Here is a 15,290-nt window from a genome sequence, read left to right as displayed (position 1 = left end):
TATATACCATACCCCAGTAACTCACATTCATGTAGTGCTTTGAGGTTTGTTATGTACTTTCTTTACAACAATAGAGGTTGAGCAAATACTACCACTTTATAGATGAGGAAACTGAGTCTCTGAAAGGTTAAATGTCTTTCCCACAGCCACATAGTTAATAAGTGCTTGCAGTATGATTTGAACCCATGTCTTTTGTCTCCAAACACATAATTCTATCTACTCCATCATGCTGACTATACTCTGTCCCTTAGATGTGCACCACCCTTTCTCACTTCTATTAATTTGTTCACAGTTTCCTTTGCCTGAAATGCTGTTTCTCTCTCTCTCTCTCTCTCTCTCTCTCTCTCTCTCTCTCTCTCTCTCTCTCTCTCTCTCTCTCTCTCTCTCTCTCTCTCTCTCGCTTTAAAGCCCAACTTAAATGATCCCACCTTCAAGGAGGCCTCCCTGATTCCTTTTGCTGGCAATGGTCTTTTCTTCTATGCCCCTCACAAAGTCCTGTTTTCAAACTTTCTACTTCACTGATCAAACTTCTCACTGAAACAAAAGCCCATATTTTCAACAGCAATATCTGTCAGATGACCCCATATGCCTGAGGGACATGGAACAACATAGTCTCTAAAGAATTAAAGGGGCAGAACATCCAAAGGACAATACAGAGAGATGCAGAATGGTCACAAGCAGGTTGGAATACATTAAAAACAACAGGATGAAGGAGAATGAAGTGGAGTAAATTTTGTCAGAGAGAGACATCACCAAAAATGTGGACTAACCCAGAGATAACCAATGGACAGTTTCTATGGTCCAAAGGCATCCATTCAATGTCAAAGCCTGCAATGTGGTGGATAGACTGTCACTGGAGGATTTATGGGAAGACACATATAAGAGACAAACAGGATAAGAAGGTATGGAGGGAGTTCCCCTCTTGGGAGGAATAGGAAGATCAAGGACCTTTGGGATGATGGTGTCTGACAAGAGGGAGAGAGAAAAGCTGCTCAATTCTTATTTCAGCTGTTCTTTGCTTCTGTTTTCTCTGCTAAGAAGAAACTCTTTGCAACAGAAATGACAGGACAAAAATGACTAAGTAGGAGTTGATATTAAAGATAAGTAAGGGGGCAGCTAGGTGGTACAGTGGATAGAGCACTGGCCCTTGATTCAGGAGGACCTGAGTTCAAATCTGGCCTCAGGCACTTAACACTAGCTGTGTGACCCTGGGCAAGTCACTTAACCCCAATTGCCTCAAAAAAAAAGATAAGTAAGAAGAAAATAAGAAAACACTTAATTTTCCTTGATAAATTCAAGTCACTTAGCCCAGAGGATGTGCATCTCAGGAACTATAAGAATTGGCACATGTGTTGCTGAGTCATTGTCAATAATATTTGAAAGATCATGGAGAGTTATCACAAGATAAGGGAAGGACAAAGTCTTGACTTCCAAGAAAAGAAGAAGGGAATGGAATTTGTATATTAGAGGACAATAAGCTTGACTTCATTTCCTGGAAAAATCCAGATTTGATCATTAAAAAGATGGTTGATGAACATCTAGAAAGGGAAACAATAATCACAAAGAGCCAGCATAGCTTCATCAGGAACAGGTTATGTCAGACTAACTTTAATTACTTTTTTGACAGGATTGTTAACCTAGTAGATAAAAGGAATGCTGTGGATATCATTTACTTAGATTTTAACAGAGCTCTTCTAAACTATTATTACAGAGAAGGCAAGGAGATGTAGATTAAACAATGACACAATAAAGTGGGTTGGGAACCCATCACAACTGCTTGGATAATCAGACACAAAAAGTACTTGTTAATGGTTCCATGTCAACATAGCAGGAGGTCTCCTCTAGAATACACTAGGGAATCTATGTTTGGGTTGTGTGCTGTTTAACATTTTTATTAATGATTTAAATATAGGCAAAGATGTCATGCTAACCCAATTTTCAGATGACACAAAGCTGGGAGAAATGCATAATGAAGCTAGAAGATGACAGAGTCAGGATCTCCAAAGATTTTTTGTGTGTGAGGCAATTGGGGTTAAGTGATTTACCCAGGGTCACACAGCTGGTAAGTGTTAAGTGTCTGAGGTCATATTTGAACTCAGGTTCTCCTGACTCCAGGGCCAGTGTTCTACCCACTGTGCCACCTAGCTGCCCCCCTTTTTGCCCCCCCCTTTTTTGTGTGTGTCTCCAAAGATTTTTGATAAGATTAGAGCATTCTGCTATATCTAATAAGATGAAAATCCAAATAGGAATACATGTAAAATTTTAACATTAGATTTAAAAAATGAATTTCATAAGTATAATATGGCTAAGGCATGGTTAGACAGCAGTTCTGAAGAGACCAGGGGTATTAGTGACAAATTCAATTAGCAAAGTAATATGGCAAACATAAAAGCTAATGATGGGCTACACCAAGTGAGGCACAGCTTTCAGGAATGGGTAGATTATAGGCATGATGTACTTTACTCTTGTTAGACCTGCTTTGGCCTATTGTATTTAGTACTGAGTGTCAGAATTTAAGAATTTAAATACATTGATATATTGTTCTGAAGATGGCAACCAGGATTGAGATGGACCATGAGCCTATGTCATATGAGAATTGGTTGAAGGAACTGGGCCTGTTAAGCTTGGAGAAAACTAAGAGGATACATGATAGCTGTGTTCACATATTTGCAGGGCTGCTATGGGGAAGACAGATTATACTCATTCCACATGGCCTCAGAGGGCAGAACCAAGAATGTTGGAGGAAGTTGAAGAGAAATCAGTCTATGACCAGCTTGATGTCAAGAAAAACTTTCTAATGACTAAAGTTATTCCTCCTAGCTGCCTTGCATTTAAAACCCTTCACAATCTGGATTTGAACTACTCTAACCTTATACCTGACACCCCTTTATTTATTTTGTGGTCTAGCCAAACTCCCCTTCCTATTCCTTACATTGGACTCTCCATCTCCATGTCTGTCTTTGCATTATCTTTGTCTTGAATGAAATTTCCCCTCCCCACCCTGGTTTTCTTCAAAGCTCTAGTAAGGAAACGCGGAGCAATACTTAGATGCTGCATGTCATAGTGGGTAGAAGCTGGTCCCCAAACCAGGAAGACATGACACCTAGTCCCATCTCTGCTACATGTTCAGTTGCTAGCATTCCTCAGTGCTCTGGTTAACTACAGCTTGTAAAGATTTTGACTTTCTTTGGTAGAGGGAATTTTCTCAGATGGGAATTTCTTGTATCAATGAAACCACAACCCTAGTCCTTAAACCCATGTACTCATATATTTATATACATAGACACATGTACATGTGTATTTTTGCTCCCTATAGAATGTAAGATTCTAGAAAGCAAGTAATATTTTATTTGTGTCTTTATATCTTCAGCAGCTAGGAAAGTTCCTGGCATATAATAAGCACTTAATAAGTCATGTCAAGTCAACAAGCATTTAAGCACCTACTATGTGCAGACACTGTGCTAAGCACTGGAGAGAGGCAAAAAAAACAGTCACTGCTCTCAGGGAGTGCACAGCCTATAAATGCCAGTTAATTAATAATTGAATTGGACTGACTCCTTTGCCTATGTCTAAATCACAATTAGATCACTGAATAAATTGAGTGATCAAAAGATAATACCATTCAGGTAGAAAAACCAACCAGTTATATCCATTAATTGACTGGCTCAACCTTTGTATCCTTAACTCAAAATCTGTCACACTGGTCCTAAGAGCCACAGCCTAGAGTAGCTTCCGAAGGCTCTGATGCTGCCCAGGGAGAGCCGAGCAATTGCTAGCTAATTTAATCAGTTGCAGACTAGCCCAGCTCATTACTTCAGCTCTCCACCTGACTTTGCTTGTGTAGACACATACTTAATGGCCTTTCTATGGAGTTATTAAATTATTTTTCAGGTGCCTAATGCAACCTTTTCATCAAATGTGTGTGACGCTAGGCTTGGCACAATGCGGGCGATTGAGGGCTTTCCTTCTGCCCAGTTCTAATAAGGGAACCCAGGCCAATCATTGTGCAGCTTTGATAGGAAGCCCGGCAGGGGTTTAAACCACTTCTCCTGATTCATTAGAGGGAAAAAGCAGCCCAGGTGCAGCCCAGGAGGACTGGAGGCCTCGATACTATGAAATCAATGCACACTTAAAAAGTGGATTAGGCTCTTTTGCAACAAAACCCAGGAAAATGAAGCTGCAGGACTTTCTCTTTTTAAAGCATAAAAGACAACTGTACTTCTGCATTAGTGATTGACTCAGCTCTCCCATCTTCCTACCCTCTTAATGAAGTTTTGATCTCGGTTTTCTTGCTGACAGAGAAGCTCTTATTGACATTATCTCATTTGCTTCCTGGCTTTTGTGCAGACGTTGCTTCTGGATCTGGGTTTGAATCATGGCCCAGAGGCTTACTGGCTGTGTGCCCCTGGGGAAGTCGATGGAATGCTCCGAGCCTCAGTTCCCTGATCTGTAAATGGGGGATAATAGTAACAGCACCCACTTTGTAGGGTAGTTGTGATGATTAAATTATTGACACACACTGGAATAGCCACATTCCTGTTAACAGCTCTAATAAGCACTTTACTTTGCAAGGGAAAACACTGAGGGAAGCAGCATCAGGGATCTGGTTAGCGGCAGAGCCGGCTGCAGGAAGCAACTTTCTGGTTCCAGTTCCCAGGCCACTATGGTATTGTTGGATGGAAGTGGCGTCAGAGACCATCTATTCCAACCCCATCATTTTACAGATGAGGGAGCCAAGGGTCAGGGATGTAATGACATCCCTAATGTCACACCTGTAGTCTGTCCTAATGGCAGGTGTCAGCTAGGTGGCGCCATAGGGGACAGAGCACTGGAGCCAGGAGGACTCATCTTTGTGAGTTCAAATATGGCCTCAGACACCTTCTAGCTGGGTGACCCTAGATGAGTCACTTCACCCTATTTGCCTCAGTTTCCTCATCTGTCAAATGAGCTGGAGAAGGAAATGGCAAAATACTCTAGTATCTCTGCCACGAAAACCCCAGATGGAGTCAGGCCACTAATCAGATACTTAATATGACTGAAATACATAGGGTCATTCTTCTAAAGTACTCTTGAAAGAGGAAGTGTACATTCTTCCCTAGCTCCAAGACCATATAGAGACAGCCTTATGGAATGATGAGACCTTCACAAGGAAGGAACTGAAGCCCTTTGAGAAGATCTGGGTTCTGGTCTTAGCTGTGCCACTGCTTACCTATAAAAATTAGAGAAGTCAGTTAATCTTTCTAGGCTTCTGGGGTTTTTTGTTACCTCAGTTTATTCCTCTGTAAAAGGGGAGAACTGGACTTGATCCCTAAAGTCTCTCTCTCAGCTCTATTGTTCTATGATAAATAGAGAGTTTCTTTGTCCCTTAAACAAGATCTCCAATATACACACAGTGACATCCCTACCCATCTTTTACTTCACAGGTGTTGCACGCTCCCTCTGCCAATGCAGATCAGTATCTGGTTGGCAATTCACAGGATTAGAGAGTTAGTATGGAGAAGTTAGAATTGCCCTGCCTTGGGTCATATAGCCAATTTGTATCAGAGGCAGGACTTAAAACCAGGACAAAGACAATGATCACACAGGATGGCCATGCATAGATGGGTTGCAATCCAAATCATTCATCCAGGAGTACGCACATGGATGAGAAAAAGATTTATGGAAGTTCTAGAATACTAGAGGCTGGTATGAGGGTTTTAAAAAAATATCTACAAAGCTGAAGGAATAGTACAGGACAAAAGAGTTAACTTTTGACTCTGTTCATTAGAAGGGAACAGAAGTCTAGGCATTGGAAAACAATGGATGTAATTCAAAGCCATCTATATTTGGTTTTGGAATGAAATCAGGGGAAGGCATCCAAACACTCACCTCCTCTGGGCTGGTTTTCAGCTCATTCCCCCTGCTGGCAGACTGGAATCTGATTGGGTAGGGGAGGCCAATCTGGCTTCCAATCCCACAACTCAACTGGAATTGCTCTCTCCAAGGTTACCAGAGATCTCTTAACTGCTAAACCCAGTGGCCTTTTCTCAGCCCTCATTCTATTGGAACTTGCAGCAGCTTTCAGCATCATCAGCCATCCCCTTCCCTAAGATACTCTCTCTTCCCTTAGCTAGTCTCCTCTTACCTGGCTTTTCTTCAGTCATCTTTGCTGGATCACATCCATTTTCTACCTGCTGCCATAGTTGTCTCCCCAGGCTGTCTGATTCATTCTGCCTTAATGATTTTATTAACCTATAGGTTCACTTACCACCCCCATGCAACTGGATCCCAGATCAATACATCCAGTCTTCATCTCTCTTCTGAGCGTCAGTCCCACATTGCCAAATGCCTCCTAGACATCTCCATCTGGATGTTCCATAGACATCTCAAACTCAACATGTCCAAAACAGAACTCATTATCTTCCTCTTTAAACTTGCCCTTCTTTCAAACATCTTAGTTCAGTAGAGGGCACCCAAGTTCAGAACTCCTGAGTCATTCTCAATTCTTCACTTGCTCTCATTTTCCACATCCAGTCATTTGCCCAGAATTGTCAATTCTGTCTTCCCAATATCTCTCATATCTAGCCCTATTTATATGACTACTCCCCTAGATCAGGTCCTCCTTAACTCTCAGCCTCTTTATTGCTTTTCCTGCTTTGAATCTCTCCTCTTCCTAATCTATTTTCCACATAGAGGCTTCATTAATATTCCTAAGGAACCTGTCTGATGACTTTACTCTGTTGTTCAAAAATCTTCTGTAGCTCCAGATAACTACAAGTTTACTGAGAACTGACTGATCCCTTCCTACTTCCCATTCCCAGTCCAGTGAATTGCCTGGGTCTAACCAATCTTTGTCAATTCCAGACTCTTGATCGACTTAGGGACCTTCTCCCAAGCAAAATGACCCCCCACCTTATTCCCTGGACTTTGTTATTATGTAAAAGGGTCCACCTTATTTAAGTAGTTTCTATTTAGAACTCAGTAGCATCTATACTTAACTCAAGAGCAGTTCTATAGTTTCTTTTGTTAAAGGTTCTTTTACATTAAGTAGTTAGTAGTTTCTGTAGTGACTTCAGAGCAGTCTTTTGGTTCCCTTTGTTCTGTTATCCCATAAAAACCCTGTCTTTGGTTCTCATCTTTGTGGGTGTTCCTAGCTTCTTGCTTTGCAATACCATGAGCTGATTAAAGACCTTATTTTCTCCTATATTGTGTGTTTCCTTAATTTCCAGGTTAACACTCCCTATCACCTCTAGGATAAAATACAAGCTCTTCCACCTGGCATTTAACATCCTCCATGGTCTGGCTCCCACCTAACTTTCCATACATAATTCCTACTTCCCTTCAGAAATTCTCCTTCCTAGCCAAACTGTCCTGCTAACTCTTCCCAGACTTGATATTCCATGTATTTCTTGCTTCCTTTTCTTTGCATAGGCTGTCCCTTTGCCTGAAATGCACTCCCTGTTCAGCCCTGCCTCTTAATATCTCTTTGTGCGTGTATGTGTGTGTGTATGTGTGTGTGTGTGTGTGTGTGTGTGTGTGTGTGTGTGTGTATGTATGAGAGGCAATTGGGGTTAAGTGAATTCCCCAGGGTTATACAGGTAGTAAGTGTTGAGTGTCTGAGTTGGATTTGAACTCAGGTCCTCTTGACTCCAGGATCGGTGCTCTATCCACTGTGTCACCTAGCTGCCCCTGCCTCTTAACATCTTTAGCTTCCTTCACAGTGAATCATGGGAATGAATTGCCTTTTTTTAATTCTAATTCCCTCCCCACCAACAGAAGGGAAATTTTTTTGAGGGTTGAGAGTGTTTTGTCTTTGTCTTCGAATCTCTAGTACCTGGGCCAGTTCCTGGCACAAAATAGATACTTAAGAAATAGTTTTCACGTTGAATTGTTCAGTCAATTTTGGGGAGACCATGATTGGGTAATAATCACTTTGCAGCCTGGAAAATGTGGCTTAGAGTCATAGAATGTCACAGCTGGAAGGGACCTTAGAATTCAGAATGTAAAAAACAAGACCTAGACCACTGGAGCAGAAGAGGACACATGAGGAGACCGAGGCCCAAAGAGGTTATGTGACTTGCTCATAGTCACACGGGCATCAAACATCAAAGTCTGGATTTGAACCCAGATCTTCTCTCAAGAGTCAGTTCTATCTTCATTACATCACATTGATTCCTTATATCCTGTGCCATGTCTCTTCCATGATTTTGTTCATACCATTCCTTTGGTCTATACTGTTCTCCTCCCTCCTTTTCACATATTGAATTCTTGCTCAATCCTTGAGACCCAACTTAAATACCACCTTCTCTGTGAAGCCTTTTCTGACTATTTCTTTGGGCAATGACTTCATGTGGCTGGGGGGAAGGGAAGGGAATGAATACTAAGTGCCTCCTATGTGTCAGGTGCTATGCTAAAAGCCTTACAAATATGATCTCATAGACATAGTAATAATAATGATGATGATAATGATAATAACAAATAACATTATATAGTGCTTACTATGTGCCAGACACATGTTAAAAGCCTTACAAATACAATCTCATAGACATAGTAACAACAATGACAATGGCATTTGTAAGAGCTTACTATATGCCAGGTACAATGCTAAGTGTTTTTTAAATATTATCTTACAGACATAGCCCCACATCACCTAATTCTCAGGGGATCACTGTGTTTTAGGAAGATAAGCAAACACTGCAATACATCAAATTACCCAGGGTCATAGGGTTATCATTTTGCAACCAGAAGGTACCCTCCTTTTACAGATGAAATACCCCCTTTCCTCCCATCCCACACCAAGGTCCCTTCTCAGATAAAACTTCTCTAGAGCTCATAGATTTTATGTGAAATAGTAAAGAAAAGAGAAATATCCATAGGTTGCCAAGAATTTTTTGAGTAAAGTAATGAATTTTTTTTTTAATTTATGATGACAAAAAGTGGTCTGTGAATCTGAGCTCTTAATATGAGGCCTGAGGAAAAACAACAAATACCTTTAGAGGAATGAAAAGAATAAGAGAGGAGGTTAAACAAGGAGCACCCATATAAGTATGACAAGATCAAAGGTAAAGCCATGTGGGCACATAAATAAATGGGACAGGCAAAGAAAAGAGAGGTTAGACAAATACAAACTACCAGCCCACAGGCTGAGGGACCTTAGTGTGGTACATTGGGTCTATAAAGAATAGGGAGGGGGCAGCTAGGTGGTGCAGTGGATAGAGCACTGGCCCTGGAGTCAGGAGGACCTGAGTTCAAATCCAGCCTCAGACACTTAACACTTACTAGCTGTGTGACCCTTGGCAAGTCACTTAACCCCAGTTACCTCACTAAAAAAAAAGAATAGGGAGGATGGAAAGAAGAGAAAGCATGAAAGGATAGAGATGATGTTATTGGCATAAAGGCACAGGCAGTTGGTATTGTGATACACCCAGTGCTGGTGCCAGGCAAATGGAAAGGGTAGATATTTGTCCCTGTTAGATGGGAAGCTCCTTGAGGGGAAGGACTAGTTTTTATCACTTTTTGTATCATCAATGCTTAGCATAGTGCAGAACACATCATAGGTGCTTAATAAATGTTTTACTTACTAACTAATTGACTAGAGGTGATATAAAAAAGCCAAAGTTGAAACTGTGCCTGGGTTAAAGGCATAGGGGAACAGCACATGGAGGTCAGAAGGCAGTGCCAAGTTGAGGAGGCTGGTGGGAAGCTGTACAGGAAATAGTCTTATGTTGTCCCTGGAGAGAGAGGGAGAGTCTTGCCCTGCCCTTGCTGGAGTGGGGACCTGGGGATGGGCTCCCTGGGTTGGTGGTCCAAGGACCAGAAGGCCAGAGGTTAAGGGATCATGGACACTGTGGGAAGGGAACATGCCCTCAAGTAGGTGAGCACCCTGGCTCAAAGTCCCATTTGCACTATTCTACTTACAGATATATAGTGGGAGCTTTGAAACCTCCCTCCTATAGGTCTATTTCCCATGGAGAAAAAGATTCCTGAGATATGGTACAGAGGGAAAAACTCTGGCTTTATAGTAAGAAGACCAGGGTCCTGATGCACCTGCTGCCCATCTTTGTGACCTTGGATAAGTCTCTTAACCTCCAAGAGCCTGGGTTTCTTTATCTATAAAAAATGAGGGGTTTGACCAGATGACCTCTAAGGTCCCTCTTAGCTCTAAGATTTATGCAGAGGTATTGTGGTTCAGGTGGGTGAACACTGGCTCTACAGAGAATAAAATGTCACTTTTAAGAAAGTTTTTATAGTCTTACTTTATTTGTCAATGAACAAGCATTTATTTTCTTTCCTTGCCCCATTTAAAAGAAGAAATGAAAAACAAATGCTTACAAAAATATGCAGATTCCTGCAAAATAAATTCTCATATTGTTCATGTCTAGAATGTATGGAAAGTATGCGTTGATACTAACTACTTGTGCGAGTATGGACAAGTTACTTCACCTGAGTAAAATGAAAGTCTTACATTACATATACCCTCTGAGGTCCCTTCTAGCTCTTTCTCCATGAACCCATAAGCCTAATCCAGTGCCTTGCACAATATTTGTGGAATTTAAGAGAATAGGGAGGGACTGGGCTCACTAAACTTAACTGTGAATGGCCCCTTGACTTTTGACATGCGTACGTGGGCCATGTCATTTCATGTGGATGAGGTGGTAGCTGCAATGGCTGCCTGGTTGATGAGAGGAATGGAAGTATCTGATGAGGGTTTTGGGGCAAAGATAAAGGACTGGGTTTAGAAGACCTGAGTTCAAAACCTGCTCTGCTATGTATTCCTTGTGTGACTGTGTTCCATTCACTAATGCCTCTTTATACTCATCTATAAGAGGGGGTTGAGCTCTTTGGGCTCTAAGGTCTCCCCCAGCTCTCAATTTATGGTTCTAAGCCTTGACAAGTTTGTGCTTTAGCCTAAAGAGAGGTTTCTAATCCAAAGAAAAGTAAACATTTACGTTTATGAAGGGACAAAAAATTCACAAAGTGCTTTATAGATACTACAAGTATTATCATCCCCATTTTATAGATGAGAAAATAGGTTTAGAGGAATTAAGTCATTGTGAGAATCAGGATACAAACTCAGAGAAGCAATTAATACCTTAGAACTATCTTATTTAGTCTTGTCTTCCATTATATTATCTATATCTATCTGCCACACACATGTATACATGTGCATACATGTGTATGACTGTAAACACATATACATGTTTGTATATGTATGTGTGTGTATATATGTATTTATCATGTCTTTCCTTCCATTATGTTAGAAATGAAATGGAGGATAGATTTCCTATATAATTTATGTAATTATATATATATATGCTATATACAGATAGATATATTTGTATAATATAGAATTACATAATTACATATATTAGAAGATAGGACTCCATATATATATATAGGTAGGAGGAAGAGAAAAAAATATATATACATATATATATATATATATAAACACAAGCATATAAAATGAAGGATAGGGCTCCTTAAAAATTTTTAACTTTACTTTTTTCAGTTAACAAGTATTTATTTTCTCTTCCTCCTACCTCTTATCTTCTCATAACCTGGGAGGTAGGTATTCCAGGCACTAATCTCTCCTCCTCCCCCCCATTTTATGGATGAGGTAATGGAGACTTTGGTAGTTTGACAGATTTGTTAATGGGTGTCATAGTTGGGATTTGAATCCAGATTTGTTCTCTTTCCCTTCCCTGTGCTACATGCACAGGGACTTAGCTTCTAAGTTCTGAGAGGTCAAAGTTGCTTCTTTTTGCAGTGTCCCCACAAATAGTGCCTTTACTGAGGCTGATCAGGTATGTTCTTTATTTCCTGGGTTGAAGCATAAAATGGGGAGAGAGCATTTTCATGCTGGGGCTCCCTTTAGATGGAGGAGACTCCTTTTCTCCCATAAAGAAGAGGTAGTAATTCACATATCAAGGGGACTTTCTCAGAATCCATTGGCACTGACATTTCCCATTCTGAAATATTTCTTCTACTTTGATTAAAAAAAATCCCAACCCACAGCCCCAGATATATAACCAGGGATACTCAAGTGCATCTTGGGAAGATGAATAAATTCCCCGTGCCAAGTGAGGGACTGAATGCTTGGGTGAGACAGAATGTGTGTGTGGGCGGATGTACTGGAACTGTGTGTGCGGTTGAGCAGTTGAGCAAACCCAGTGGCAACTGCTTGGGTTCAAGTGACAGTTACTGAGCTATCCCTTCCCAACCCTTTCTGAAGGGATGGAGAAAAACACAATGCTGCAAGTAGCGCTGCACAGACACTACTGGGATGCTCGATGCACCACAAAGCTGAGATATCTACGAGGGTGTGACTCTTTCTGGCCTCACTTTCTTTTTGTAGATCCCTTGAAGGGCAGATGTGTATTTTACACGTGGGGAGCTGGGATCTCAAGAGCAGCCTCCAAATTCCAAAGCCCTTTTTTGCGTCCCAGGAGACATGTGGAAACTAAAGAAGCACAGACTCTTAGAGTCAGAAGAGACCAGGATAGTCTGAACCTTATGTGAAAGAGAAAATCCAGCCTTTGATCACATACCTCCAGTGAGGGGAAGCTCACGACCAAAGAGGAGGCTCAATCCAAGTTTTTGCAGCTCTAACAGATGGGAATATTTTCCTCACTTAAAATCTGCCACTTTGCAAATTCCACCCATTGCTCCTAATTCTGCCCCTCTAGGGCCAAGTAGAACAAATCTAACCATTCTTCCACATGGAAGTCTTTTAGTTACTTGAAATCACCTCTCTTATCCCCCTCAAATCTTTTCTTCTCCAGTCTAAACAACCCATTTCCATCAACTCTCTGTCAGTATCAATCTCTATCAATGACAAACAGAAACTGACTGATTTTTAGGATGATCAATCAGTCTTCTAAATCCCTAAGGCACAAATCTCACCACATCACTTTCCTTCCCCAAAATCTCTGCTTTGCATGTGTGAGGCCCTGGGTTTGTTCCCTGACATCTCCACCAAAAAAAAAAAATCTTGAGGGGTTCTCCATTTGACCCTGGCATTTCAAGTCCTCCACAGCCTGGGTCCAACCTAGCTATCCAGACATACTTCCCATGATTCCCCTTCATATTCTTGGTATTTCAGTCAAATTCACCGACTGGCTGTTCCACAAACTCAGAAAGTCATTTCCTGCCTTCGTGCCTTTTCCCAATCTGCTCCCCTCTGCCTGGTATATATTTTTCTTCACTTCTGCTCTATTTGTTATTAATACTCATTCTTCAAATTACTTTTCATTTACTCATCAGTAGACCCCCTCAGTGGAATGTAAGCTTAAGATCAGAAAGTATTTACATTTTTTATTTGTATTTTCAGTCACTGTTCCAGTGTATGGCAGGTAGTGGGTAATTAATAAGTATTTGCAAACTGAATTCAAGTTACACTGAAAAGGAAACAGGAGAATGCAGAAATACATTTAAAAAATAAAATTTCCCTAAATTGCTTATAAGATATTAATAAGATGAAAACTTGGACATAGTGGTAGTGGGGCCATGGGACATAAATCATTGGATTCGGGATCAGGAAATACTGATATAAGTGCTTGTTCCATTAGTGATTTCTGGGTGACACTGCACAAGTTAGTGAACTGCTTTGTGTTTCAGTTTCTTTTTGGTATAATGGGAAGTCAGTGTGATTATGAGCCTGGGGTCAAGGAGTCAGAAACTTTGGGTTGACCTATGGTCGTCTTAGCTTCTCCATTCACCAGTCATTATAATACCCCTCCAAACTACCAAGGATATATTTTAGAAATAACCTCTATTTACTCACACAGGCATATTATTTCCCACATTACTATGTATGCTCCTCAAACTCATTGAACTATTTTGTTATTGTCTTTGTGACCCATCAAGGCTCATACTAAGCACTCATAAGTGCTTGTTGATTGATTAAATTGGAAATGTCATAGATTTTGGTTTTTTTGGTTTTTTTTTTTTAGTGAGGCAATTGGGGTTAAGTGACTTGCCCAGGGTCACACAGCTAATAAGTGTTAAGTGTCTGAGGCCAGATTTGAACTCAGGTACTCCTGACTCCAGAGCCGGTGCTCTATCCACTGCGCCATCTAGCTGCCCCAAAATATACTGGATTATTTTTTATTTTTTTGGTGAGGCAATTGGGGTTAAGTGACTTGCCCAGGGTCACACAGCTATTAAGTGGTAAGTGTCTGAGGCGGGATTTGAACTCAGGTACTCCCGAATCCAGGGCAAGTGCTCTATCCACTGAGCCATCTAGCTGCCCCTACAATGTCATAGATTTTGAACTGGAAGATAACACAGTAGGCATCTAGTCCAAGAGAAAAATGAGGTGCAGACTTGAAAGGTCTTGCCCAAGGTCATGCTGGAATTTTCCTGAGTCGGCATTCAAACTCAGCTATTCTGACATTAAATTGAACATTCACTGTCCACTGCTCTCTACTTAGAGGGATTATGTTTAATTTTTTTTTTATCCTCAGTTTCCTCATTCACAAATAATTCAATAATTATAATTATTATACAAATATGATGTTATATTAATATCATGCAATTATATAAGTTATATAAAATAATTCAATAATTATCTTGAAGAATTGCTGTGAGGAGTGTTTTGTAAACCTTCAAGTGACTTAGAAGGCCAACTCAGTAGACTAAGCTCCTCAAGGGCAGAGACGATTTCATTTTTGTCTTTGGGTCTCCAACTCCAAACACAGTGTCTGGTATATAACGAATACTTAAGAAATGCTCACTGAATTGAATATATACATATATGTGTGTGTGTGTGTGTGTGTGTGTGTGTGTGTGTGTGTGTATAGATATATATGTATATATGTATATGTGTGTGTAAATATATAAAAGCTGTTATGGGAACTGCTTCATTTCCCCTACGTTAACTTGCTATGTGACCTTGGGCAAATCATAACCTCTCTGGTTATTAATTTTCTCCTACATAAAATAAGAAGCTGGACTAGATTTTAATGTCCTATGACTTTCACAGGGGTGCTGTGAGGGTCAGCTGAAATAACCAGCCTTTTTACCATCAACATTATTATCTTATCCTCATTTTTTTCCAATGCAGTTGAGATAGAAATGGTTTTAGGACAAATTGCTATCCTGCTATTATTGTTTGATACTTGATGTTCAAGGGATCATTGAGCAGGTGAATAAAAGGACTGCTTTTTTGGTAATGGAATAAAAACATTGCTATGTCAGCTAACCTTCTGCAGCTTCACTGAATGCATTTTTGGACAGCTCCGGAGCAGAGAGGGGTAATGATGAGCCATGCCTTAACCTCTTCCCACATACTTTGCATTTCTTTGGCCAGA

General features: G+C 40.6%; 1 protein-coding gene across 24 annotated transcripts in view; it reads right to left on the bottom strand.

Moving 5' to 3' along the window:
* CADPS (calcium dependent secretion activator) overlaps positions 1-15,290 on the bottom strand; it is a 555,724-nt gene that overhangs the window by 53,988 nt on the left and 486,446 nt on the right. The gene's annotated exons all lie outside the window — the stretch shown is intronic.

The sequence above is a fragment of the Dromiciops gliroides genome, chromosome 1, assembly GCF_019393635.1.
Source record: "Dromiciops gliroides isolate mDroGli1 chromosome 1, mDroGli1.pri, whole genome shotgun sequence".
Taxonomy (NCBI): domain Eukaryota; kingdom Metazoa; phylum Chordata; class Mammalia; order Microbiotheria; family Microbiotheriidae; genus Dromiciops; species Dromiciops gliroides.
This window is presented reverse-complemented; position numbering and strand designations above follow the sequence as displayed.